Below are 26,904 nucleotides of genomic sequence, written 5' to 3'. Positions count from 1 at the left end.
CAGCATGGTGCCCGGGGGCAGCAGGTAGGGCATGAAGAACACCGGAGTACCCCGCGGACTGGTTCTGAAAACAGCTAATCCGTGATGGGTCATTACGATTTTCTAGGAAATTTGATGTTTTAGTGGTTAACTGAGTTTATTTTAACCCCACTTCGAACTACAATACGGTAATAACAGAAACAAGCAGTCGCAGGCCGTGCATTTCCAGGATGCCAACAGCTGAAAGCAAGTTAAATTCAAGCCTTTTCAACATTTCCTAAATACCTTTTGAAATCAAATTTAAGACCAAGTCGACAAAAAAACACAGTTCAAACAAACAAACCAAAAATCCCCCCAAGTATTTGAGACAATTTTTAACTAATGGTTTGTTTTTTTCTATTTTACATTATGGTCCATTTAAAACTTTCCATCTGAAAAATATAGCTCTCCCCAAAGTTTTAAACAAGGAAAACAATAAATAAAAAGGATGTTTACAGTACATCATGGATTCTCAGTGAAACCTGGCAGATATCTACTAATTCCATAGAACTCTTTTGCTACATTAATGAGCGTTGTTATCATGAACCATGAAAAAAAACGTATTTTTGATAAATCTTTTAAGTTCAAACAAATAAAAATCTTATGTGTTCACATTCTTAAGACATAAATTGGGATTTAAGACATTTTAATGCCAAATGAGGGTTTATTTTTGGAATAATGAATTTAATGATTTTTAAGACTGTTCAAGGATCCGCGGAAACCTTGATTTCACACCCAGGCCTTCAGTAGTATGACGTGAGCAATATGAAAGCAGAAGAAGGAATCAGCTTATAGTCTACCTTCCAAGTTGGGGAAGCTGTTTACCTGACTTGATTTGACTTTATCAGTAAAAGTGATACGGAGGATTAAGATTTCATTGAATTAAGTGATTTGGAGTGAAGTTGATAGTTTGGTAAGCATGTTCTTTGTGCTAGAGTTATCTGAATAACTCTAATATGTTACGTCGGTACTGACATTACCAGGCATGTCGATCACGTAATGTTAGTATACCGTACACTTATTCAGTCTGTGTTTCTCCATTTTATTTTAATTTTGAATTGCCTTTCAAGAAGCCATTTATGTTTGGGGTGTCGGATTTTTTCAAAAAAGTATCCTCCAAAAAAGCGATTTATACTCCATGTATCAGAAATGGGCAGGACGAGGAGTACAGGAAATTGATTCAGGACTTTGTCCGATGGAGTGACGCAAACCAGCTGCACCTGAACACCACCAAGACCAGGGAGATGGTGGTGGACTTCAGGAGAACCAGAACTCACCCGGTTCCTGTAACCATCAAAGGAGAATGTGTAGAATTTTTCCAGACTTACAAATACCTGGGTGTGCAGCTGGACAACAAACTGGACTGGACTGCCAACACAGAAGCTCTATGTAGGAAAGGGCAAAGCCGACTTTACTTCCTCAGAAGGCTGGCCTCTTCTATGCGACAGCGTGTTGGGGAGGCAGCGTCAAGAAGAAGGATGCCTCTCGTCTCAATAAACTGGCTAGGAAAGCGAGCTCTGTTGTGGGCAAAGAGCTGGACAGCCTAACAACAGTAGCTGAGAGACGGGCACTGGAAAAGCTGCGGTCAATCATGGACAATCCATCGCATCCACTACACAGCATTATCTCCAGACAGAAGAGCAGTTTCAACGACAGACTGCTGTCACTGTCTTGTACTACGGACAGACTGAAGAGATCTTTTCTTCCTCATGCCATGAGGCTCTTTAACTCTACCCGGCAGAGTAAAAGCCCACAGTAAACCACACCACCTACATTGCATATTACCGAATCTTATTGCAATATGTATTCTGCGTAGCACTATTTAGTTATTCTATATAACACGCTACAGTGGGCATTTGCACGTCACACTGGGTATTTGTATATTGTATTCTTTTTGCTTTATTATTGTATTGTTCTCAGCTCAGGGATGCTGCCGGAAATGTTAATTTCCCTTCGGGGATGAATAAAGTATCTATCTATCTATCTATCTAACTTATAAATGTTTTGTTCCTAATTGTGCATACTTTGGCTGGTGCGACTTATACTCCTAAGCGACTTATGGTCCAGAAAATACGGTAGTCAAATGCAAAATAATGTCACGTTTTACTTCCCTGTCTTTACCTTCCATCCTATGCTGCTATCGATTTGTTTGCCGTAAATCATTGCACTGCACTCTTGGCTTCCTGTGCGCTGAAGAGGAATCTCAACTCCCAAAAGGGTCCCGTGAGTCACGCCGCCCGCTCAGCCAGACATGGAAGCCATCGTTCCAACGTCCGCCGCTTGAACCCTACCCAAAGCCCCCCAATGAGTCACGTGTGCTCGGGCGAGCGAGTGGGAGGCTCATCAGTCGGTTAATCGCATCAGCCACGTTCGTTCCTGATTGGGTTGATTCCGCCTTTAGCGAGTTAGCACAACCGATATTTCCGTCAATTCAACCCGCTGACCTCTTCAACCCCCCTCCTCTCCGACAAACCCACTCTACATGTCTGATCGTGGCATTTACGAGCGTCTCACAGTTGAAATCCGGCTATGACTTTTATTTTTACGGCACGACTGGAAAAGTGCCGGAGGTTTCTCTAAGGCTGGATGAAGTCAGAGCATATGGATCGATGGCTCACCGCTTTCACTCCATTGACTCGGCCCGTGTTGTACAACTGCATCAAGTCAAATCAAGTCATGTTTATTTGAATAGCCCTTAATCAGAAATAGTCTCAAAAGGCTGCACAGACCAGAGACTATTGCAAACCACAGACTAGACATGCGACTGTGCTAACATGCATCGTAAAAATCTGTTAAGAGCTCTTTTTCAAGACAACTCTGTAGAATTTCGTGGAAAAAAATCTTACTCATCCACACTCTCCCCAAAGGACTGAATATTTTAGAGGAATAACTTTTTTTATTTTTTACTGTAAAATTCGATGAATATTTTGACAATACTTAAAGTAATTTCTAGATCCTACAAATGAAATGATAATAGTAACAGGCCCCTTCACAAGTACTCATACCATATTATAAAACTGGTAGCAGCCCAAATTCCTGAGGTGTTTTTTTTGTAAATATTCCATCCAAATAGTCGTTTTCAATCTGAACTAATGATCTATGTCAGGGGTGTCAAAGTCAAACGTATAGAAGAACCAAATAAAATATTGAGAACTGTGATTGGGGTGTACAGATTAGATGTTTGTCACACTGTCTTGATGTTTGTCACACTGTCTTGCAGATAAAAGCACTTTTTTTGGTTTGTATTTTATCTACTTTTCAATGTAATACTCATTATGTTGAATTGGTGCAAGCCTGCAGTTTTGTGCTTGCGTGTGTGCGTGTTTTCCCGCACAGTTGTGCACTAGTGATGCAATTAAGGGCATTTCGTACATATGATTGATTGAATTATTTTTGTATTTTGCATTTAATTGGGGTTTAAAATCGTTATACAGCTCACTGTCTTGTTATATAGTGAGAATTTTTCACTTACTTTACTATTATCAAGAATTTTGGCATACCCACTGCAAGAAGAACCTACCGGAGTTTATTGGAAATTTAGAAAGTGAACACTTGGTGTGTTTAAAACCACATTGGCACTTAATGTCCTCTTAATGTAAACTCAAACAGTGTATATCTTGTCTGCCATGTGAAAGAGAAAGTTTTATTTTGTTTGATAAACTATACTATGTGGTTACATTTTGAGCACTTTCCAGTAGGACTACAAGCAGCTACCTGACTTTGGTTTCCTCTGATTATTTTTCAAAGTTATATTGTTCATTTATCTTAAACAAAACTATGTGATTTTATCTAGATTATGTTTATTTGTCTTTTATCAGCATATTTGGTTTTGGAGTAATATCAAAAGTAATTGAAAGTAATCAAGTTACATTATTGCAATAATCTGGTATTCGGATTACTTTACTAATTACATTTTTCAACAGGAAACTAGTACCTGTATCAGATTACATTTGTAAAGTAACGCTCCATTACATTACATGACAAAGCCCTCATTTGTATTTTCTTTCGGCACATAGCAAAAATATGCTCATCTTTGTGAGCTCCATCCGAAAACACATGACGTAAACAACTCGGAGGAGAACTGCTGCTGGAGTCATAAATTTGAGCATGCAACTTTTAATCAGGCACACCCTGTAGTTTGGAATTCACAGGTTTTGAATTATGTTTTTTTTCCTGAATATGGATTGAAATACACAGTGTTCTGTTGGTTTGGGAAAAAACACTATTTAAAAATGAACTGAAGACACCGGGAAAAGTCTGGGTTAATGGTGGGGTGCGTCATTTGAAATTAGAATATTTTCTCTATTAAGTAAGACCAACTGAGTTCAAAGAGCCTTTATCATTTTCTTTTTCACAGCGCCTGTCGGTTTTTATCCTACTTTTGGCAACACTGTTCCGGGATGTGACAGGAGAGAGGGGGATGGAGAGGGACGTTATGCGCCTCAACGCAGTTCTTTGTTAGAGTAGCATAAAGATGGTAAAAGTAAGAAAAGACCTGTTTCAAATACAGTCCAAATGCCAAACCAAGCGCCAAAAATATGACAAAATAAGAGTTTATTTGAGTGTGTGTAAGAAATGCACGCACTTGATGAATGAGCTGATTAAGGCTGCGATCATTACTTTTAGCCAGGAGAAGGCGGCAGAGAGTAACACATTTTCAAATTCCAGACAGCACCCTTAATGTTAGGATCGTTTGTGTAAGCTAATGGAAAACAAACTTCTTCCCTGCAGCTTCACATGACGAACAATCACTGCCTAACCACACTACAACCACATAAATCAAATTTATATTTAAAAGTAACTCTGCCAACAATAAAAATGGGCCAATTTCTATTACTGTATATTTTCTTGCTGTCTAGAGTCTAAGTTGCCAAAAGTTTATTTATGAAGCATCAAACATTGCATTGCATCATACTGAGAGTGGTTTCTAATCTTTTTTATACGTGTCCACGACTGAATTTCCATTTTCTGCGGTTTGTTCAGGAAGGGTGCGATTGAAGTGTTTGGCCGCTCTCCAGAGAGAACGTGCTAGAGTCAGTCTGTTGCTTCCTTATCCACGTGGACGCTTAACAGCAGCTGTCAGAGATGTAGTTTGACTGGCAAAAAAAAAAAAAAAAAAAAAAACTGAAAAAAAAAATCCCTTTGACCCACTCTGATACGGTTACACTGGGTTTTTGGACCTGTCAGCTTGATTAATCCGACCATTTCCCACTAGAGCACGGCCGGCTATACAAACCTTAATGTTTGTTCACATCGACAGGAAGCTACGTGCTTTAAATGAAGAACAATTGGCTGGGCAATTATAAACCGAAAGGACTAAAATACTATTGTTATTTGCATTGAGAACAAAATAATGAAGCAAATCTCAAAACTTAAAGTAAACCTGAGAAGGAATACCTAACTTTCTACATACGTATTTGTCATAAGCTGCAGCAGGTAAAATCAATGACCTCTTCCAAGTCACAAATCATTTTTCTATAATGTGGAATCAGGTCAATTTGGAATAAGTATAATATCGGGCGCACTAACAGTTAAACCAGGTTAGTCACTCTTCATCCTCTAAGGCCCACTGCCCGCATTTTCTTTTCTTTTTTTCCTTGGTAGTTTACAGAGAGATACATTTTAAAACATTATGACATCAACTTTAAGCCATATTAGACAGGCAGGTAAGGAAACGTTATTGTCAAGGCCTGTACGGATTTGCGAATCACACTTCAGCGGAAACAACCCCATGTCCAAATTCTTCTTCATCTGAATAGGGCAAGTATAAATTTTTCTTTTGCGAAAAACTTTAATAGAAACGCAGCCATTGTTGGGCGAACATACTTTTGTAGGACTTCTTCTTTGTGTAATGAAGACACAACTCTGGACGGCTCTCTGCGTTGCACTAAGCTGAGCTAAGGCTAACGTTGAGATTTTGAGCGCGGCTAATGCTAAGCTAACGCTGACCTAGTGCTAATCTAACGTTAAGTTATGGTAAGGTTCTCTCGGTAGACATTTGTCTTAGTAAGTATTGAGAACGTTTGTGTGGCGTTAGTTTATGTTAATTTTGTATGATTAATGTACTCAAGAGAGAACAGCTAGCACTAAGCTAACCCTAACCTAACACTGACACATTGCTAAGCAAATCTTAGGTTATGTCAATATTTTCTAGAAAGATATTACTCCTGGTAAGTATTAAGAACTTTTGTGTGGTGTTACTTTGTGTTAGTTCTGTATGTTTAGTACACTTAGAAGCGGTGTACAGCTTGGGCTAAATTAACCCTAACCTAACGCTGACCTACTGCTATGCTAATGATTTCTCGGTAAGTATTGAAAACGTGTGGGTGGTGTTACTTTGTGCTAGATTTGTATGTTTAATGTACTCAAAACTGCACAGAATGCTGAACTAACACCTAGGTAATACTAAGCTGCTCATAATAATGCTTTCTTTGATCTAAACACATACACTTGGGAGGAAATAAATCTCCAACTATGGAGAAAGTTTGTGTGTTGTTAGTCTTTATTAATTTTGTATGTTCGACCTATGCAGACTCAGATCAGGAGAATCCTCCTCCCCCTAGTAACCTGTTTCATGCGGGCGAGGATACCCAAAGCCCCAAATGATGGCCTAGAGGTGGGATGGGTGCCGCCAGGATGTACTTGTCCAAGACACACCACCTGAAGAACCACGACTTGAACAGACTGTCTCTAATTGAAAAACACGTGCCTCCTGCTTATGTAATGTTTACGTTACATTAACGTACAGCACAGTATGGGGTTTTATAAGCCCATATGAGCACAGAAGTAATTGTGTTTCCTTCTGAAGCAGGGGGGGGGGGCAAGGGGGTGATAGGTGCTTGATTTGGAGGTCACATCAACAGCTCAGTCCACACGTGGGGAGATGTAATAAACTTTCAACTTATCCGTTTAAGGTAGCAAGTGCCTGAATAAATAGAAATTGTCCGTTTAAATGTGTCTGCGGGCGACATAGGAGTCGATGTCTATTCAATAGGCTGGAGATGTTTCCCTTCTCCTTAACAGGAAGGAATTGTTTCTGATGCTTCCCTTTGTGATTATTGAGAATAGACGTGTACGTGCACATGTACAAAGTGTTTGCTGTGTTGTGTGGTCCTGAGTGTGTTTATTTTATGTGTTTCCAACTAAACAAGGACATTTCGAAATGTTCTTTACCACATTTTAAAAAAATGATTACATATTGTACGAGCTACCTCGCTTTATATTGAATTATTGTGTGATTTCAGTTTTCATGTTGTAAGATTGTTTTTAACAAAGTTGAGGATCAATTATGCAACAAAAATCTCGGATCAGCTGTATAAAATGGATGTTCTACAAATACAGCAGTGAAAACATGAATGTAAAGAAACACCATGTATCAAATATATATGTACCAAATATCTAAACACTTTTGTAAAATATACTGGTATCTTCAACATTGAAAATGTTTGTTTATTATATATATATATATATATATATATATATATATATATATATATATATATATATATATATATATATATATATAATACAGTGTGTACACACACACTGTATTGGTGTGTTCAAAGCTAAAGCTTTAACTTGAGTTAAAGCGGAAGCCAACCTAGAAGATGGTGTAATTGTAACCTGTGCAGTCCTTTGAGACATTTTGTGATTAATGGCTATACAAAAAATGTGACTTGACTAGAATATCCTAACAATGATATGTTGAAAAAGCGTCCACTCGTCTTAATACAGAATTTTGATCACAATTATTTTGGAAAATAAAAGTTAAGAAACAATACTCAATTGTTTTCTTCCCCAGGGTCATCACCACCCTAAACAAGCGTGCAAAACTGTGAAAATATATCTTGCAATTTAATGGGGAATTCTTGTTGCTACTAATGTTATTGCATTACTTTTCATTGCAATATTGTTACGCTGCACATTTCTTTCATTACACTATCATTATAACCTGGCCCAGTCTTTAAGCCCTACATTGTAAATATTTTTGCCAATTTATCCAGTATTTTTTCTTTAAAGTTGTAATTACAGGTTTGTCCTGGAGTGCCATGTCTAATTTCATTGCATACAATGTTTCACCACATAGATATCAATGAAATAAAGACAATTTAATTCAGTAAGTTTGGTCTTGTATTCTCTTTACAAGACGTTTGAAAGGAAATTGGGTTAGAATTCTATTCTATTATTTTTATCTATCTCAGTGGGGCATCCGTTTTGCTACTTCCTCTCCACTGAAGATGATAAATTGGTCAAGACCCATGAGCAATCACAGTTCATTTGTTTTTGATTTCCATTTATATTCACTTTTCTTCATTTTGGTGCATTTGGTCCTGCGTGTACATAAAAATCTACTTATGTTTTGGATGTCATTAATCATTCAACCCTACTGTGAAGGAATGGCAGGTAACAAAAAGAAGAGTGATAAATTGTCATTTTTACAAACACGGTGTCGCAGCTGTCATGCGTAACATCAAAGAAAATCTATAGCAGGTCAGCCCGGGTTTGTTTTTCAAGGGTTACACCTGTGACTGTTTATTCATATTAATGCTAATTTCAGCAGCCCCCAGAGAAAACGATGTGATTGCTTGCATAAAATCCTCTTAGGTCCTTTGCTACAACGCCGATTTTCTTAAGGGTGTTTCTGTTACTTGCTTTTATTGGGGTTTTGTAGACCGCCACCATTTAAGCTATTAAGACTTCAACGCATGACTGATCTTTATGTGACAGTGAGAAAATATGCCACTGGGATATCTAGTGCAAGTGGACTGTGTAGTCATAACATAGTATTTGGATGTCACATCGGGCCATGCCAACCACTTTCGTATTATGACAGCTTTGCAGCTTTGCATAAACACAAACTAATTTTCTAGATTAAATAGTTAAGTCCATTCTATACGATTATTACAATAAAACATCGACTTTGCTATTTACCGTCATGCTCATAATGTGTGAAACGTTGCGCCAACAACCTAACTTTCATTCTCTGCGAATGTGTAACATGTTCTCACACCAGCCAGCATCCTATCTCTGTTGATAAAGTCCATGTGTGCAGGGAAGGTGTTGTGGGCTGGCGGCACCCAGCAGCAACATCACCCTTATGGACCCTTATCAGCACTCTGTTACAATCCAGAGTGACAGCTCTTTGTAGTGGTGGGCTATTCTTAGCACACTCCTGGGCTCATCATGTTTGGCGGCAGCCCAAAGAACCGGCCTGAGGGCGTACACTGCCGTGCTCACACTTTTTGCCACCGTGTACTTTGAGGATCTCCTGAGTGATATTGCTTGTTTACTGTCAATCTTTTTGTGTCCTACCACTCGTCCTGTTTTGCTCACACACCTGCTGCCGCAACTTCTTTCCTTTGAGGAACTTAATAAATTGTTGGTTGATGCGATAAATAAGGCCATCAATCATCATTGTTTTGTGAGCAGCTTCAAAGGAGCTGCGGCTTTAATCGCCGTCCTTTTGAACGGCTACGCGATAAGACAGACCTTACACACCTTAATGAGCTGCCCCAGCAAAGCTCAATGTAATCTCATGTCTCTACAAAGAGAAAATTCCTCATTCTTATAGTTTGATTGGCACCATCAAACACAAGCTTGGGGTAAGAATGGCCTGTGGAATGTTCTAAAAGAGCATTACATCACATCGTTTTATTTCATGAGTGATCCATTGCAAACACCCACCATTCAAAGTCATAGTAAAGATTTATTGATTATCTTTTACGGTTTCAAGATGGTAGCATTAACCAAAAAACAGATGACCGGGTTAAAAATGTTGCAAATGTTTTGGGGCTTGAAGACAGCCAATGATGCTAATATCTTACTTGCAATACTTCCAAAAGAAAGCTGTAGTTTGCTAAAATGTTGGCTCCTAGTTGTACCTTTCTTGGACCCAGAATAGGGAAATGTGAGACAGTAACTTAGTAAGTGTTAGAAAATGACAATCTAAGTTAAAAGCATGTACTCTATTGTTTTTTAATCACTCAGTCGCAATAGTTTACATATATATATATATATACTGTATATATATACATATATATATATACATACACATATATATATAGACATACATATATCTATCCATTATCTGCCATACTTATCCTCAGTAGGCTCGTGGGGGTGCTGGAGCCCATCCCAGCTATCTTTGGGCAGTGGGCAGGGGACACCCTGAACTGGTTACCAGCCAATCGCAGGGCACATAGAGACAGACAACCATTCACTCGTTCATTCACTCCCAGGGACAATTTACTGGCCAATTAACCTGACAAGCATGTTTTTGTAATGTGGGAGGAAACCGGAGTGCCCGGAGAAAACCCATGCAAGCAGGGGGAGAACATGCAAACTCCACACAGGGGGTATCTCACAACCTCAGAACTGCCGCACACGCACTAACCACTGCACCCCCTACATACATTATGCATATATATATATATATATATATATATATATATATTGCTTGCCTTGCCTGTTACCGGGGAGTTCTTGTTGAGGCTTTTCAAAATAAAGTTTTCCAATCGGTTTATTATAACAGATATAATAATCATAATGGTTGATAAAGTGCACAATTTCATTCAAGAAACGCTGTCAAATAGTTCCTGACATAAACATGACACACGGATGGAGAACATTAATCTTTTGATGACAAATGAACAGTCGGTCGCTTCCCATAGTGGCAGTTCTGTGGGTGGAGTCGGTCGGGGAATTATCCCTACACAACTAAATGTGATAAACGTGCCTCCTATGGTATGAACACAGCCAACAAGTTTAACAAGCTTTGAATCCTAATTAATCGAAACAGAAAGCAAACTGATAGTCAAGATTACTTCAACCAACAATCTTGGTTATGCTGTATCATTTTTCTCTCCCTTTGGAAAATGGGCATCGAAGAATTTGTAATTGAATATTATATGGAATCCCCGGCCAAAGTTATTTTACAAATGGAAACGCAATCAATGAAAGAACCATTGTGGAGATTTCAAAAGAAGTTAAACTCAAATCTTTAATTTTTATTCCTGAAGGATACCAAAAATATAAAAAGATAACTGTTTGTTGTGATTCACCGATTGATTATTTGTATTGTGAAAAATTTTACAAGATGGAAGGAAATTTCTCAAATCAGGTAATACAGTTTAAGATGTCCAAGAATTTTCATGTTGTTCCTTCTTCAGCATTTGTTATTGGTTATTTAACATCTTTAACTTTGGTATTTTTAGGACACCAAATGTTGAACGCCGGAAGACATGTGTTTCCTTTTCCTTCAAAATTCCCAACAAGTATTTGGCACTGTTCTTGCAAATCTTAATTTTGTTCTTACTTTTTTTCAGAAATGTTTATTCTATTGTATCATTTTCCGTACCAGAGAAATGACATCATGGTAAACTAAGTCGTATCGCAAATTAAAGGGTCGATTCAAACAACCATGGAAAAGTGACAAAAGGGTGGAAACACTCCACCTTCATTCAGAAAGCAGTCAGCTCGGAAATGCAAATGGTGATACTTTTTGACTGGTCTTTTTTTTTAATCAATATCATTTAACAATATTTTGGGTCTCAGGTTTTTTTAAATCTGGTGTTTCATCAACCTCAGCATTATCGCATGGAGAAAAATGTCTGGAAGAATAACAATGGATGTTCATACCAAAAAAAGGCCTATAATCCTAGTAATTATGTTATTCTTAAGCGCTGTACACAGATGCACACTGACGCTCACACACTCTATTATTAACAGTTATTTAGAAATAATTGACAAATGTTTTGCTCGAAAACGACCTCTAAGGTGAATACAATATTATTTCTGGTGGTGCCAGGCCCATTTCATTACTAATTCTTTTGAACCTCATTAGAATCAAATTATTTTGTTGCTCAACTTGTGTGTTGTTATTGTTTATTCTATGTATATAAGTAACTTTTTGTTTTTTATTAAATTGGTGGATACGGCCTCATTACCATCCATTGATACATTTGGTTCAGTTTTATTTTTAATAACTTTTAATAACTTTTTATTGTACATGACATTTAAAATTGCTGAAACATCACATTCAGATGCTGCCCTACTTACGAATGACATTCCGGACGATCGTTTTTAAGTTGAATTTATTCGTAAGTTGCTTCAGTTCTGTATTTTGCATATTTAAGGTTTGTATAAGTATGTTTAAGGCTTTTATTAGTAAGTATTGTTTTGCACTAAAAAAAATAAACATTTCATAAAATAATATGCACTATAAAGATAAAAAAAGTTGAGTTTAACTTAATTTTGGAAGATAAGCTTCAAGAGGTCCTCCTCTGCATTACAGTGGACGCAAAAAAAGCGATCCAACCATTTTCTCAACCACATCAAGGTTTCTTATTCTACTTTCGTTTCAAAAGAAACGGCTCGCCTCTTCTTTACACTTTACACAACCATATTGAATGGATGCACGAGATATTAAACAATAAAAATGGCAAAGTTTTTACAGCGCTGGAGATAGTATAGACATAGTATAGACAGTATAGAATGTTTACACACAAACTAGGAAGAAGAAACTGATTTTTTTTCTTCCGGGTGGATCCTGGGTGACCTCTGACAGCACCACCACTCGCCGGTAGCGGCAGAAAGAAGCACTACAGTAATATCCTGTACTCAGAAAAAGGTGCACACAATACAAAATCTAACTTACAAGAATGTCCGGATATTTTTCGACATCCTGAAAAAAATGTTCATATCTACCCTTTATCATAAGTCAAATAGTCGCAAGTAGGGAGCGTCTGTAAACATTTTTTTCATGTACATTTTCTTGGTATAGAATTTCAAAATCTGATCAAATATTCCTCTGGAACAAATAACGGATGGTTTCCGACCGAAACCTTAAATGCCGAGTTTAAATTCTCCCATCCCGACTGCGTGACTTGCTCTGATCTCCGATCCACCCTCCGTCTCCCGTCCCGGCTGCCCGACATGTTCTGATCGTGGACCAACCTCCGTTATCCCGTATCGGCTACCCAACTTGTTCCAAACTCCGTTCTTCGTTCGCGAGGGCTTCCCCTACTCCTGCCCAGCGAGCACCGGATCTCGCCCTGACTTCCCAGATTCCTCAATAAAGCATTGTGTTAAACGTTCCGCATTTGGGTCCCCTGCTTGTACCGGTCGTGACATTAACTGTCATAACAGCATGAAAAACAGATGTTGGCCTGGAGAGGGATGGGTGCCATCAGACTGTACTTGCCCATGACACGCCACAAGAAATGGTGCCACTACGACCATTGTGGTTAAGGGATCCAACCAACCAACCAACTCTTACATAACATAGAGGGAGGTGACATAATTGTCCACCATCTTGCTGCTAAGAGTACTCTCAATGATCAAAAATCTCACCAAAGGTTGGGAAAAAAGGGTGTGTTTCCATCACTTTGAGTCTCCATGGTTTGTATTCTTCCTTGTGTTTTCTAGCACTCCTTTTCAGTTGCACGACACAATACAGTGACATATCGTAGTCAAAACATACACCTTGTCCCTTTAACCATTTGCGATTTCAATGTTTGGCTCATTGTTGGTACATGTGTTTTTTTTGTCCAAGCAGTGTAAAACTTTGTCGCAGTCTTTCAAAAATGAATGTACATATTAAAAACTTTCAATATGCATATTTACATGTATGCGATCATCTTGAAGATTTGATAGCAAGTCTTTTTTTTACAGGTCAGTCTGGATTCGCATGTCGGCCACTTCACAAATCAGGCAATTATTGTCCTACCCTTTGAATCCCAATTGCTAAATGGTGAAGTCACCAATTTATGAATTTTCTGAAGCGCTTATCCCCACCAGGGTCAGGGGGATGCTGGGCCAAATCCCAGCCGTCCTCAGGCACAACTATTATTATCCCAAAGATGTTTTGCACAGTAGTAATGCACATAACCAGCAGCATCCACAACAACAGCTTACATCAGGCTTTAACATTTAAAACAATAGACAGTCAGCTTTTTCCCTTTTATGATTGGTCAATAAGCTATTTTTTCCATACAATCTGTGTTGCTGACTTTAAACCTGTTAAGTAAAAAATAAATAAATCATTTTTTTTTTATCTTTTTTTTTTTAGATTTGTAAATATTTTAATTTGTGTTTCCAGTCTTTTTTAGGTATATGTTTCCTGATTAGCTTCTTTTTCTGCGGGGGAAAATTGTTTAGTTTATTCTTGTATTTCTTAGTTTATTTGTTGTTGCAATGAACAGTCAATATTTGAAATTGACATTTTGTTGTTTCATGCAGGGATTTTAATTGCTTTACTTTGAAGCTGCTCAGTATAAAAAGGTTCAAAGTTTTAAATAAGTTATTGTTATTAAAATTTAGTGGGATAGTGGATTTTTAAAAAAAAGATATGAATTCATTTTGTGCATATTTCATTATTATTAGTAATATATTGTTCAAGGGAGACCCAAAAGCGTGTCCTTTTTCCTTTTTCTTCTTTACTCCTTTCTTTTTTTCTCAAATTTTCCTGCTTTTATTTCTTTGTATTTTTTCTTTCCGCATAGCTTTTTGCTTCTTTTTCCACTTATTTTCTTCCTGTGTTATTTATTTCATCCTTTTCTTTTTTTCTTCTTTTGTTTCATTTTCTCAGCTTTTTACTTTTTCTTTTCCTTTTTTTCATTATATTTTTTCCTTTATTGTATTTTTTTAACCTCTTTTTTCTTTTCTTTTGTCAATTTTTGTTTTATCCCGCCCCCTTTGTCTAAAAACATTTTGTCCATAATGTTACATAATAATTGGTAATATATGGATTAAAATGACAAAAAAATCTGAAGAGCCGTTTGGTAGCCCAGCTGAAAGAGCCGCTTCTCTAAAGAGAACAGAATTGCCAGGTGGCACTTCTCTTATTCCCCTGAGCACATTTGGGCTTCTGACTAAGTCTGACGATGGAGTTTTTTAAACTGCTTACGTGTATCAATTGTTATAAATAAATGGAAGCTAGCAAACACGCTTAGTCTCAATCACAGATTAATTCACGGTATTCCGAAATGCGCGCTAACTTGCGTGGCAACATTGGCAAAGTAAGGTGATGTTGTATGGGGACTGATGCGCACACTGTGTGCTGTAGGACGCAGGGGGTCCGCGCAAGTATCCGCTGACATATAATATCTTATGAATGGGATGGCATATGTGCCCCCCAGACTCCCCTCATTGCTACAACCAATTTTCTTTTGGTGGTCAGAGCATGTTCGTGGTTGGGCACTGACCATCCCCCTTTACCCTGGTAATGCCCCTTTTCAATGTTCTTTACATATGTATTTTTTAATGACATCCAAATCTTTAGTAACAAACCATTAAAGCAAATAAACATCAAATACTAAAATTGGAGGACTCCAGCCATCATTGCAATAATGTATACACATAATGTATTCTGATGTTCCCCTTTTACCTTTTCCAGCCTATGGCGATGCTGACCACATTTGTGAAGGAAATACCAACACGCACTTTCAGCGTTAGCTCTTTCAGGCCAAATTAACGTCCTGGTCTATGTAAGGGTTGAGTTTGGCTAAACGCTCAACGTAGCAAGCAAACAAATGGAATCAAATGTGGCACCTGCCAAGATCGTCGCCGGTAACCATAATAGAAAGTGTTGGAAGCCGAAGTGGCTGAATCGAGGCACAACAACAGTGAACGAGCTCTTGTGCTGATTTTGTATGCATGGAAGCTCTCTCACGTCCAAAGCGCCGCAATGTGTGCGCCCATCACCACCTCATAGAGCCTACCACCGTCATGCACGGGCCCCCCGCAAGGCACAGCACAGATGCTGCTTTCTGTTGTGTGTCCGCGAGTGCCGAATAGATTTGCGTGCCTAACGCCTGTAATGAGATGATCTGCGGTTATTCCTGCGCTTCGTGATGCTTTTCAATTGGCCGCAATTATCTGTCCAAACACTGTCGGACTATTAACAAGGCAATTATAGTTCCGCATTTGCCCAGCTGGATCGTAAATTTTCCACGTCAGGCTTTTGGAGTTTGTTTATTTGCCATGGCATAGATGTAGAAATTTTAAACAGTAGGCACAGGCTACCTTTGATATCCACGGCTTCGTACATCTTTTTCCTGGCCAAATTCAAGCACTTTTTAAAGATTTTCAAAGCTAATTTTCCAATGTATTGAGTACATTTAAAAGAAAAAAAACGGTGTGAATCGTATTTTGCAGGGCCACAAATATATCTGCCATTTCCATAAGTGTTTTTTTAATCTTGCGGGTGCATTTATCAGAATAATTCATTTTTAGATCTTAAGTAAATTTCAAATTTATTCGTGGATCTGAACATCATGTGGGTAATTTAAACAAACCTCTCCTTATATAAGTGTTGTATAAAAATGACAGAACTATGTACCTTACAATTTCAGTCGTAGGAACTTCTTCCCATAACAATTTACCACTGGAAAACGCTCTACAGTATTTCAATAATTTGCATTCCCCATAATAAATGTCCATAATTAGTATGTAATTCTCGCACTAATATAAATTTAATGATGCCTTATTTAGCATACACCTGTCCTCTTGGGCGCAAACCTCAGGGGGGCGATGATGCTTCATAGGATAATGCAGTGTTCATTTTACCTCTGAAAAGTGATGGGTCCCAGGGACTCGCATGCTCAAAAATCTATGGGTCCCAACAGAGATCTATGGGTCCCTAAAATTTAGTGTTATCGCGGTTGAAATTCTAAATCGGCGACAAATATATAATATAAATCTATATATTCATTCAGTTTTAACCATCACAGTTTATTGGTAATACAAATCAGTTATCACTTCAAGATTTTTCAGTTCACAAAAATATTGCACATTATACAAAATATTATTGCTGAAATAATTATATTAATCTATATTTTCACTTAGTTTTAATCATCACAGTTAATTAGTAATACAAAGCAGTTATCACTTCAGATTTTTCAGTTCACAATATTGTACACTATACAAAATAATATTGCTGAAATATTTATATAATCATGCAGTTTTAATCATCACAGTTAATTGTTAATACAAAGCAGTTATTACTTCAAATTTTTCTTCGTGGTTAGCTGTCCCGCCATAGTTGTAATGCCTTCTCAAGGTCCAATCCATTATCATCCTCCTCATAGCGTAATCAGGAATATAATTTAGTCCATTTGGGCAGAAAAGTCGTTTTCTTGCTAGTATTCTTTTGTTTATTTTCCGTCGTCGAATCGTTCGCTTCAAAACACGTGTTTTCCTTGCCTTCGAGGTCTTCTGAAGAATTTGTCCGCCGTTTTTTCGTGCCGGAATTATTGCCGTTGTTGCTACTTTCTGTGTTATGTTTCGACTTATTATCAACACTGAAGAAATTACCAATTATTTGTTGATTTGCACCTAGTACCAACTGTTTTTTCGGAGGCATACTTCTCTTTCACTCGACAACCGCCACAACAATGGTGTCATCTCGAAGCAACGAGATCTCGTTTGTCGAGATCGGCGCGAGACCAAAACAACAATGGCGAATGGCAGATCTGCCTGACAAAAAGTTTGGAGTGCAGTAAATCTTTGTTAAAAAAAAAAGTAATCGGGTAATAATGACAATTTGGTGTCCAAAACGTTGCGTCCCGGGGACGCACGTTGATTTGACCCAATGCGTCCCCAGCAAAAATGATGCGTCAAGGACGCAGGGACGCAGGCAAACAAGAACACTGATAATGCCATACAAATTAATGCCAGCTGCTGTTAATCACGTGAAAAGTAGAAATGGAATGGCATAGCAAAGCTATCAGTGAGCAGTGTCAGTGTCATTTTAAGCGGACTTTTTGAAAACATGGCAACAATTTCAAGCATTTACAATCACTTCACCCAAAATGTAAGCACTTTTCAATCCTTGAAAGGGCAACATTAAAATTTATTTTCAAGGATTTCAAGCACCTGTAAAAACCCTGAATCCACCCAAATGTGATATTCACTAAGGATCAAGCGTGCCAAAAATAATAAACATAAAAAAACAGGCAATTGGTAGCAGCAGTTTAATGCAAATTTTGTATCATTTTGTGCTTCCGAGTGGTAAAAAAAACCCCAATTAATTAAAAAAAAACATTTTAATTTGATTGAGCAGAAACAAAGCAGTCAGTAAAACAACAAAACGTACGGTATGAGGGAACTTATTTTTCTTTCTGTATAAAACTACCCACCAGCACCGGTCCGCGGCCCAGTGGTTGCCGACCACAGATCTTTATGACCCTAAACTACCAAAATAAGTATATATGTTAGGATATTCCACTGTGACCAGACACAGAAGTCATTTGGGGGTATAAAAAGCCTACTGTGTTTCTCAAGTGTAGAAGAAGAGAAGCTGAGAAAGACAGTGGATCAGTGTGAGCTTTAAAAACGTGTTCGCAAGTCAAGTCACCGTGAAAAAGACCAAATTTAAAGGGACGTTGTGTGTTATTTAGCGCCTCTTGATGATAAAGAAATTTATTTGTTAAAAAAAAAAACAATATTCATTTGAATAATAAACAAAAATATATGAACTTTCACACAAACATAGATTTTAAAAAAGACTGTTGATATTTACTTAATATCACATGAGGTTCATGTTAAGGTGCTGACGTAATTATCTGCCATTTTGCAGCTATGAGTAACCTTGTAAAAGGTTGGGTAAAAAAATGACAAGAAAAATGCTATGGTTTGGTCACCTAGAGTCTAATTTGTATTCTTTTTGTCCTTTGTAGCACTTAGTTTCGGTTGCACTACACAACACAGCGACATCTAACAGTCAAATATTACTAAGAGGTGAGCAGTTATTCTGCCAAACCATAGTCATTGTAAAATGAAGAGTTAGAAAAAAAGCCACAAACAAGAAGTAACTTCAGTGATGTTTTTTTTACTTAATGTAAAGTCCTAGTGTGTGTGGTGAGACATAGTTGTATTAAAACATTGTTTTAATTTAAAAATAAAATGAGTTAAATAATAAGCGAAAACACAAAAACTATCACATAAAAGTGTTTTTTAAACGTCTTAGGTCTAGAATTTCTTCATTATGTGACATGGGTTGAGATAAAGTTGGTTTCAAACTTCTACAGATGTTAAAATGGCAATTATGCAAATTTGAAGAGTTACATAATTCAGTTTCTGGGTGCTTTTCCCAGCCTTTTGAGTAGTTTATTGCACTTTAAGACCTTCTCAAATCCACCAACACGTCTTCATCTGAGGAAGCAAAGCCTGGAAGCTCTGAGGTGGGCTCTCATATCTCTGGGGTTAAAGTAACTGAGGTGATTAAAAAGTTCCTCGGTGGCAAAGCCCTGGGAGTAGATGAGATCAGCCAGGAGTTCATTAAGGCTCTGAGTGTTGTGGGCGTGTCATTGTTGACACGCCTCTGCAACATTTAAGACAGCACTTCTGGACTGGCAGACTGGGGTGATAAGTTTCCCTTTTCAAGAAAGGGGCCTGGAAAGTCTGTTGCAACGACAGAGGAATCATATTTCTCAGCCTCCCTGGTACGGTCTATTTGGTGGTACTGTAGAGGCGAGTAGGTCCAGAAGTCATCCAGGCTGTGGAACAGTGGACCAGCTCTACACAGTCTGCAGGGTCCTTGAGGGTGCATGTGAGTTTGCCTATCCGGTCAACATGTGTTTTGTGGACTTGGAGAAGGCGTGAGACAATGTCCCTAGGGGAGCCCTATGGGGCGATGCTTTGGGATTATGTGGTACCACACAGTCTTATCAGTGCAAAAGAGTTTAAACAGCATTTGAGGCATTAAGATTCATTTCTATAGGGGGGTTGGACTCCGCCAGGGCTGCCCTTTGTCATCAGTTCTGTTTATACATTTTATGGACAGAATTTCTAGGTGCAGCCTTGGCGGGGAAGGGATTCGGCTTGGAAGCTTCAACATTTCATCTCTGCTTTTTGCAGATGATGTGGTGCTGCTGGCTTCCTCAAGCGTTGATCTTCAGCTCTCACTGGTAAATTTTCAGCCGAGTGTAAAGCGGACGGGAGGATTTCAGCACCTCAAAGTCCGAGACCATGGTTCATAGTTGGGGATGAGATCCTGCCCCAAGGAGGTGTTCAAGTATCTCGGGGTCTTATTCACGAGTGAGGGTAGAATGAAACGGCAGATAAAAAGACAGATCGGTGCAGCGCCTGGCGTTATGAGGGCCCTGTACAGCCTTTTTCAGGTCTTCAAAGATGCTCAATTGGGTCAGGATTTAGTCTGAAGTTTTAAGCAATCCCGGGGGGGTTTTACTCCAGGCTATCACTGTACTTGGCCAAAGTTATATTTGCTTCAATTAAAACCAGTGGTCCTGACCAGCAGTCAAAAAACACCCCCAAAACATAATGCTCCCAATACTATATTTGACAGGGATTGCATTGAGCAGGTGATGAGCAGTTTTTCTGTGTTTAATGAACACGCACACATTTCAGTACTTAATTTTTTTCTCTCTCGAATGTGAGTTGAGTGTAGATTAATGAGAAATACAATGAACTGTTTTGATTAAGGCTTTATTGACACAGCAAGCGAAACATTTAGGGGACGTGATACTTTCCGTAGCCACTGAATTTCAATGTTTTAATCTTCAATTGTTGTCCTAGAACATAGACAATATGCATGCAAGCCTGCGTTTGTGTGCGTTTCTGGCTTATGTGTATCAAACCAGCAGTTGTTTAAGGGCTTAAGTACGTTTAATTATGCAAACATCCCATCTCAATAATCTCATCGAGTGAATGCTTCAAAAGGTCTTTTGTCACAACAGTAATTAGAATCTATAGTGCCTCAATTGAGGGCATTTGCTCATGACTAGAGCTCATTTATTTGTATCTTTTGTTTGATGGGCAGTCTTGCATGGTGTATTGCTAGTTATGTATTTATGTGCATTTGAAAAAGTGTTCATTGAGTCTATTGACCGTGAGTTGTGAGATGCCAGCATTTGACTGAACGCTATTAATAAAGTATTACTGTATCTCTCTTACCAGGCGTGATAAATTTTATTAAGCTTGGTTTCTGATGCCCATAAATTATAAATGATATAGCAACACAAACACAAGAACGTGAATTTAGTCCCGCACACACCAGAATGCTGATGAACTATCTCCATTTATCCATTCCCAGCTCCTCCGTGTTATATGTCCTTGGGCAAGACACCGAATCCCTAATGCCCCCGATAGCAGGTAGTTGCATTGCATGGCTGACCCTGCAACCGGTATGTTAGTGTGTAAAAGGGAAAAGTGTGAATCACATTGTAAAGCGCTTTGGGAGGTCTTCAATTGACTTGAAAAGCGCTATATAAATTCAGACCATCATCATCATCATCATCATCATTGACTCCTCTGTATGAAATAAAACCTATATACTGGAGTGGGACCAAAAAAATAGTACCTCCTGCTGGATAAATCAGGAACAGCCACAAATGCACTAAGAGGGAATTCAGCCAAGTCCTCAACATTTTCCATCAGCTGCTGCTGCAAACCTCATTCATAAAACTCAGACATTTGTTTAAACATGGCGCACATCTGCTTGTCAGAGTTTCTTTCTTAGACATGCAATCAAATCCAGCAGTGTGTCTGACAAATAATTAATGCATTTGTTGGACAAAAAAAAAGAATTGAACATTACAGCCCATTTTGCTCACTTTTCCTCTCCTTATGTGTATTTGTCTGTAATAAGCTACAATAAATAGTCAAGTGTTTGGTAATTGAAATATGTGACACGCTTTGCCGAAATAAGTCGCAACTAGAAACATTCTAATTTTGGCTACAGGCCGATAACAAAAAAATAAACTGGCAAAATAAAAATAAAAAATCCTTTTCTTTTTAATATATGTTTCGCTATTTGGAAAGAAATGACATTCGAAAAACACTTTCCTCAAATTTCATAATCCACAAAAATAGGGAAAGTAACAAAAACAGCAGTTGAAGATCAATATTTTCAATCTCAGAAAACAAAATTTAAGTTATTTTAATGTGTATTTAAATAAATATGTGATAAAAATTTATTTCGGTCTGGTCTAAATCTTTTTTATATGTGTACATTTGTCTATTTTAGGCTTAAACTTTAAAATCAGACAATCCCTTTAACTGTTAAAACAGAAAAGGTGAATGGAAGGTCGTAATTTAAATGTCCATATCTTCAAAGTTGTTCATCGTAAAGCCATGGTATCATCTTATGATTTCCATTGATACCAAAAACCCAAATTTAATATTTGCCTAACTGTGACTCGTTTTGGTATATCAGGTCACATAATACCTAAAATATTTTACATTTTTGTGGATTCTGCATAGGATGTTCCAAAACAAACATCTTTTTCCACATCTCTTATCCTCGCTTAGGGCCGTGAAGGTGCAGGAGCCCATACCAGCCGTCTTCAGGCAGTGGGCAGGGGACACCCTGAACTGGTGGCCAGTCATTCGCAGGGAACACAGAGACAGACAACTCACTCGCTCATTCACAACTAGGGACAATTTGGACGGGCCAATTAACCTGACGTTGCATGTTTTTGGAATGTGGGAGGTAACCGGAGTTCATGGGGAGGACATGCAAACTCCACATGGGGAGGCTGCGGTAGCTGGGATTGAACTTTGAACCTCTGTACCATTGAACCCAGTCGCCATGCTGCCCCTGCATAGTATGTTGCAAAAAATCAACCATAACAAAAAAACTAAATGGGATCTAACTAGTTCAGCTGTGCATGTCGTTTACATTTCATGACAAGGCATTGTTATGCGAATAAGTAAACAAATTCATTGCGTGATCAACGTCCGGATGCTTAAAATCTTTCAAGTGTAATGAAAATTGTAAGCTTATTAAGGGAATAAATCAGGACGACAAAATGAGCATGGCTTATATTGTATTTTGTTATTTGTGTTTTCTGTTTGGATGATAGTGACCAAGGCTGTCATTTTGGCATGGACGTAGGGGACATGTCCCCACCAATACCCAGCATTGTTGTTATGTCCCCACCAATATTATGTGATCACTTAAAAAAATCCAATACATCCCCACCAATGGCAAAACCAAACCTACACCCTTGATAGTAAAAATATTATGATATATAATATGATGAAAAATGGTTGGAAAAATCATGAGTCATCGTGGATTTTAGAGGTCGAATCAAAATACTAAGTTAGAATTTAAACTTGGAAAGATAAGGAAACTGGTAAAAAGGAGCTTCAATTTTACAAAAAAGTTATTTTTAAAAGAATTATTATGTTGTTAAAAAGTAGTTTAAGACAGCGCTATCATGATTTCTTTATCAAGAAGGAACCTTGTGAACAGCCGACTTCTAATGGCAAATATTCGTAACAGCTTTCATATAGGAAGCAGCAATTATTCTTAACAGTCAAGTTAACACCGGACATCACAATCAAAATGCTCAAATGATATAGTGTCCAAGAAACGGCTTGCTGAACATTATTACCCCCAAGAGCTGTCATTTAGTATTCTTATTTTTCTTCTTTTGACTTCACTCAGACCAAAGGAACGTCACACTTGAGCCGTGGTGTTTAAATAACTCAACTCGCTTTCGCCAAATCAACCCTCGTATAAAGTTTCGCGAGCCAAAATGGAGTAAAGTCTTATTTACCTGTTGTGGAGGCTTCGCCCGCTTCGTTCCACGCCGGTTCGCGTCATCCTATGAGCATGTGGCAAAAAGAGTTGCTCCGTTCCTTTTCAATCCCAAACTTGTCTTTCTCTCCCGAGAATCAATTATCGAGTCAAACGTAATATTTGGTAAGGGTCGCGGGGGGAGGACATGATAATGAATGTGGATTTGCGCTTGTTGGTGTCAAGGCAGTGGAAGCTCGTCCCGCGCCGCTCGCGCGCCTTGTGCTCTTGTGACGTCACCGGAGATGAGGAGGGGGGATTGGGGGATTGTTGCGTTCGTGTAAGTGTCAGATCGCTCAAAGCAGGGGTCTCAAGCATATGCCCCGCAGGCTGCAGTTGGCCTGCTCGATGATAGTTTTGCGGCTGGCCGGACCAAAGGGCTACTACAGGTTTGTCAACGGACCAAGAAATTTTAATGTTATTTTTATTGTTCTTATTTTATTTATGTAGCTTTTGTCATTATAAGGGTTGTTTTTCAGTCATTTTTGGTCATTTTTTGTTTTTTTAGGTTGGTTTTCCTGACGTCGTGTCAGGGAGTGGAAGGGGTGACCGGACCAGAACGGAGGCAGGAGGCAGGAAGGGAGAACTCAATTGCGTGACGATCCAAAACTTTTATTTACCAAAATAAAAGTTGTCCATAACTCAGGGACAAGACAGAACAAACAGGTTTTAACAAAACGTGAAAACACAGGCTTCTTCCAACTCAACAAAACAGGACAAGGCATAACAGACAGGACAATGTGTATATAATGAGCCAGCCCCTGCAAAACCCACAATCCAGCCTTAAATAGCAGACACGCAATTAGTTGAACTGCTTCAGCTGGTGCCCAGGGGGCGGGGCAGACCGATCGCCAAGGCGACCATGACAGGTCGTTTCTCCATACCTGTCAACCTGTACGTTTTTGCCATACAAAGTACGTTTAATTTGCATTTTAAGACGTGTACGACATACAATAAAATCTGTACGAAAAACGCAAATTTGTCAATGATGGGTACCATATGGTATACACCGACTATCACGAAACAGCATATCGATCAAGTCAAACCAGTTTGCCGCGGTAGCCTTTAGCTCTGTACCGTTTTTTTTCCGTTGCAAACGATACGAGCGGTTTGATGCTACTGTGCGCATGCATCTGCCACCTGGGGATTTCCCATCATGCATCATTCCATGGTAGTTGTGTAGTGAAAGAAGTCCGCCTCTTTTTAGAGAACCGTCTTTTTCGGAACAACTCATTAAAGAGAGCGGGCTCTGAAACGGCTCATTTGCTTTCATGCATGATATTACGAATTATTATGTTGTATAAAGAAGTTAAGAAAAAAAGGAAGTATAAAAGGAGAAAATGAAAAAATACAGGTTTGTGGTTATCCCTTTAATCAGTATATTACCAACAATAATTTAAGGCGGAAAATTAATTAATAATTTGAATAAGAAAATGTATTATTCTACTCAATTATATTTGCATGTATTTTTTCCTTCTACTATGATCGTCCAAGCTACTTAATTTTTTAACTTTTTTTATAATAAACCTCATTCATGTCGAGCAACTCAGAATCTCACAACAAAATGTATCATTATATCATCATTTTATATATATATATATATATATATATATATATATATATATATATATATATATATATATATATATATATATATATATATATATATATATATATACACATGTACAATATAACATGTTAAACTATATAAATAAACACGTTTGGAAAAAAAATATGGTGTAAGATTTTTTTGTATTTTGTAAGGGAAAACATGACAGTTTGCAAGGGCATGGAGCTGTGGAGGTTGACAGGTATGTTTCTCAGTCATATTTTTGTCGTTTTTCTGACGATTTTCCATTTTAGCTTTGTTTCTTCGGGTGAATTCAGTCATTTTTTTGGTCATTTTTCGGAGTCGTTTTGTTCGCGTCTTGTCATGTTTAAGTAATATTTACTTGGTTTTCGTTGAATAGTTCTTTTTTAAGTGATTTCGGTTGTTTTGGGGGTCATTTTTTTCAGATTTTTTGTAGTCCTTTTGGTTGTTATTTTTTTGTCCATCTTATTCATTGTTTTTGTGATTTTTCTTTTGATTTTTGATTTTAGGTTCAGTTTTTGGTCATTTTTTGTGTGTCGTTTGAGTTGTTTCTTGGCATTTTTGGGGTAGTTTTTGGTCAATTTTCATCATAAATTAATGTTTTGGGTCATTTTCAGTCATTTTTTGTTCATTTGCATACTCTTGAGTAATATGTAAGATAATACTATTCAGTACTTCTACATATCTTTCAGTACTTTTTCTTTCTTTTTAGTACTTTATCATACTGTTAAGTTCTGTTTTGGTACTCTTTCATGTTTTTCACTAGCTTTTGTAATTTTTCTGTACTTTTCAGTACTTTTTCAGTCATTTTTCATAATTTTCAGTTTTCTTCACATATTTACATTTTAGTTTTTTGTTTTTCATTATGCGGTTTTAGTTAGAGACTGCACGGCAGCTAGGTGGTTAGAACAGTTATGAGGTCATGAGTTTAAATCCAGCTACCGGCCTTCCTGTGCAGAGTTTGCATGTTCATGCTTGCGTGGATTTCCTTCGGGCACTCCGGTTTCCTCAAACATCCCAAAGACATGCATGTCAGGTTAATTGGCCGGTCCGAATTGTCCCCAGTCATGAGTGAGCGTATGAATGGTTGCAGTGCAGATAATGGAGGGAATGGTTGGATTTGAGCTGGGTTTTTGGAGTAATTTTCGAGTCTTTTAAAGTTTGTTTGTGTCTCCTTTTTGGCATTGCTTAGTCTTAATTGTCATTTTTCGGTTATTTTTTGGTCATTTTATTCGACGGTTTTAGTCTTTTTCACTCTATTTTGGGTAGCATTTTTTTGTATTCTTTAAGTCGTTTTCACAATTTTGACTAATATGCAACAACGAAAGGATCAAATTAACTAAAAGCGATTATTAAACGCGTCTGCAACGAATTTCAACTTTGATTCCTTGTGGCCCGTGATTTATGCAGCATTGAGCATGTTAATTAAATGCAAATAAGAGAGTGCTTTGAATGCTCAGTGGTTCACTATTGGTCTGAGCCAAGGACCCACCATGCTAGCCTAAATACAAGCTGCGATCAAAATCAATTAAAAAAAAATCCCCTTCTCAAAAGTATTGAATGAAAGGATTGTGCATTTTTAAGCAGTGATAGTAGAATATACAGTGTTCATATCGAAAGATGACTAGCAATAACAAAACGATTTCAAGTGAAAAACTGTATTCCTTTTAATGCTCAATTAGCTAGATTTTTAGAGAAATCCATGACGCTTCGCTTCTCTGGCTTGGATTTCAAGATAATAAAATCCATAGCT

General features: G+C 37.9%; 1 protein-coding gene across 4 annotated transcripts in view; it reads right to left on the bottom strand.

Annotated features, from left to right (window-relative positions):
* Window positions 1–23,762, bottom strand: part of gcgra (glucagon receptor a) — an 81,774-nt gene extending 58,012 nt beyond the window's left edge. For all 4 annotated transcript variants that reach the window (XM_088355675.1, XM_088355686.1, XM_088355667.1 and 1 more), the window contains exon 1: window positions 23,541–23,762. The gene's annotated coding sequence lies outside the window, so the exon portion shown is untranslated. The remainder of the gene's footprint in view (window positions 1–23,540) is intronic.
* Window positions 23,763–26,904: the final 3,142 nt, after the last annotated feature.

The sequence above is a fragment of the Urocampus carinirostris genome, chromosome 1 (assembly GCF_059441175.1).
Source record: "Urocampus carinirostris isolate Australia breed hairy pipefish chromosome 1, RoL_Ucar_1.0, whole genome shotgun sequence".
Lineage (NCBI taxonomy): Eukaryota > Metazoa > Chordata > Actinopteri > Syngnathiformes > Syngnathidae > Urocampus > Urocampus carinirostris.
This window is presented reverse-complemented; position numbering and strand designations above follow the sequence as displayed.